Source organism: Fukomys damarensis, unplaced genomic scaffold (assembly GCF_012274545.1).
Source record: "Fukomys damarensis isolate Sample0158 unplaced genomic scaffold, DMR_v1.0_HiC HiC_scaffold_10, whole genome shotgun sequence".
In the NCBI taxonomy this organism is placed as follows: domain Eukaryota; kingdom Metazoa; phylum Chordata; class Mammalia; order Rodentia; family Bathyergidae; genus Fukomys; species Fukomys damarensis.
In genome coordinates this window covers 5,377,731-5,380,410 of record NW_022900922.1, presented here as the reverse complement: position 1 = coordinate 5,380,410, position 2,680 = coordinate 5,377,731, and the positions used below count along the sequence as shown (strand labels likewise).

The window sequence follows — 2,680 nt, the reverse complement described above, 5'->3', positions numbered from 1 at the left end:
AATCCCAAGCTGCTCTCTGTGCCCATGTATGAGTCTCGGGAATCACAGGGCATCGACCCTCTTCTAGTTCTTGTTAGTATTGCCATCTTCAAGGGTTTGATTCTGAAAACACTGCCCCCCTCCTCCTTGGACTGAGGAAACTGGTAGGGCTAAAAAATCTTGAGTCTGCTCGATGGAGTTACTTGCAGCAGCAGCTGCTACCCAATCAGGGAGAGACCAGGGCCCTGGGCATGTGTCACAGTGACGGAGGCTTCAGTTGGGACCTTCCTTCTTCTGGAGCAGCCTGCTGCTACCTCAGACTTCCTCCCCGCAGACCCTTTAATCCCTCACCCTGAGATGAATTCCAGAATCAGGAGTGGGATGGGAACTAGTGTTCCAGTAATGCGGGAGTGAAACCTACTGGTCACCCATGCAAGTGTCCTCCCTGTTCTTCTGCAGATGCTGGTAAACTGTCTTAGTCTCTTTTCTGTTGCTATAACAAAATGCCTGAGGCTAGATCTTTATAAGAAAAATAATTATTGAGTTTACAGTTTTGGAGGCAAGGGCCTTGTGGTGGGTGGTATGACATTGGCAGGGTTATGTGCAAGAGTGATCACGGTACATGCAGAACAGGGATATAGGAAAGGTACCAGGTTACCTTCCAACAACCCCTTTTTGTGGAAACTAATGCAGTCCCATGAGACCTTCATTAATCCCTTCCAAGGATGGTTGCCCCCCAACCTAATTACTTTCCACTAGACCTCACCTCTTAAAGTTTCTACCACTTCAACAAGCTTGCAGCACAGGAAGCTTCGGGGGGCATACTCAAACCATATCCAGACTGCAGGACGAGTCCTGGAGCAATGTCAGGCAGGAAATAATATTGTCAGGTTCACCTTGTCTAAAAAACGTCATCCAAGGGTTGCGTGAAGAATGGATGCTCATGGGGGTCAGGGGAAAGCTGGGGCAGGGGTACAGGTAAGGGCTGAGGAGAGAGTGGTTTGATGGAGAAGAGGGCAGGACGCGTTTAGGGGCCTTTAACATTTTACTTTTAATGGCACTGGCGATTGAACCCAGAGCCTTAGCAGGAGGCTGTATCTCCATCCCTTTTAAATTTGTTTTTGTTTTTGTTTTGAGACAGAGTCTCACCAAGTCACGATGTTGTTCAGGCTGTGTTTGGACATGAAAGTCTCCTGGCTCATCCTCCCAGAGGCTGGAAGCACCAGGTCTGGCTTAGGAGCCATATTTACAGGTAAACAGGGATGGGAGAAGAGGAACCCTTGGCAGACTGGAAGTGTGGCAGGGGAGTGAGATTTCACAGAGGCCCCCCTGTGTTTACTGTGAGTGTGGGATTCACATTTTCTCTCGGAGAACCAACCCCGGCACCCATATTTCTGAGTCCCCATGCCTGGGGTCTGGAGAAGTCAAAGTCATAAAGCATTCTGTCAGCTAGGTGCACTCTCTGATTTTTTTTTTCCATTTGAAAATCCTGCAGATGTCACCGATCGGCCACACAAGAGCTGTGACTCTCTAACTCCAAGTAATGTGTAATTATAGCAACACAAGCATAAAATTACCAAGGACAAGGAGCTGCAGAGTAATTATATGATTCTTTGTTACTTGGAGCTTTTTTTTTCTTTTTGAGCTGATCCTGTTAAAAGCACCCATTTAGTGGGTGGGCAGAAAGAGCAGGTGGCAGATGGGCAAGAGGACTACAGACACTGACTGGTGAGTGCAGCCTCACAGGGCCCAAGGCCTGGCTTGAGGTGAGGGAGATCCGTGCGTCCCCTTCAGACCCATGTTCCAGTGTCCCCCTTAGCGAATAGGGTCATTCCCGCTCCCTGGTTTGCGGGAGGGGTCAGGGAGCTGGCACAGCAATCAGGGAGGAAGAGGCTGAAATGGTTATTCCTGGGAGTCTCTGGCATCTCTCCCACACACACTTTCTGGCCTAGTTCACCTTCTACACTGCAGCTGACATTGAGTCTAACTCCTTCACTGTGCGTAACACCGTACAATGGAGCCCACTGCCCTGGAAATACAACTCCAGCCTCTGTCCCTCCCGATCACATCTTTCCATAGGACGCGCGGCTTCCAGCCTTGCAAAGGCCCCACGGCTGACATCAGAAGGGACCTTGGACTCGCCACCCGACCTCAGGCCAGAAGGACAACACATTCTTTCTCTGACCACTGACCCAAGCGCGTCTGTACCTGTGGGTGTGAGGGTGGAGCTGGGTGATCAGTACGGGCTTCCCCGAAGCCAGCCTGACCCTTCCCCACCCTCCATCCTTAGTTTTTGGGGGCGTCTTCCCCTCCCGCCCTCATAGCTGCCCCAGCCCTGGAGCTCTTCTGCCAGCGAGGGTCTCACCATGCCCCTGCTGGGCTCAGCAGTGCCCATTCGGCCTGTGAAGCTTATCGGCTGGGTGCTTAGGTGAATCTGCGGGGCTCTGAGGCCAGGGACCCAGAAAGAGGGGTGCGGCGACCCCACACGCAGTGCGGCTGGGTGGCTGCGGGTCAACCCGTGCATCTGTGATTCCCTGCAGGGGCCAACGCATGACCCCTGGCCCCTCCCTTGGGTCCTTGTGTCCTTCTCCCATGAAACTGTCTGCCAGAGCCCTGCCACCTACTTATTAGTGCCATTACTAATTTGTGCTTGCTTAACGTAAGGCACCGCAAGGCTTTCGGGCAGCTCCCAGCACGAGTG

The 2,680-nt window shown here is 52.2% G+C and overlaps 1 long non-coding RNA gene across 1 annotated transcript; it reads left to right on the top strand.

Annotated features, from left to right (window-relative positions):
- The first annotated feature begins 1,136 nt into the window (after positions 1-1,136).
- On the top strand, positions 1,137-2,175 carry LOC104860247. The gene is made up of 3 exons (XR_779634.2): positions 1,137-1,231; positions 1,475-1,707; positions 2,059-2,175. It is a non-coding gene; the product is annotated as an uncharacterized LOC104860247 (long non-coding RNA).
- The last annotated feature ends 505 nt before the right edge of the window (positions 2,176-2,680 follow it).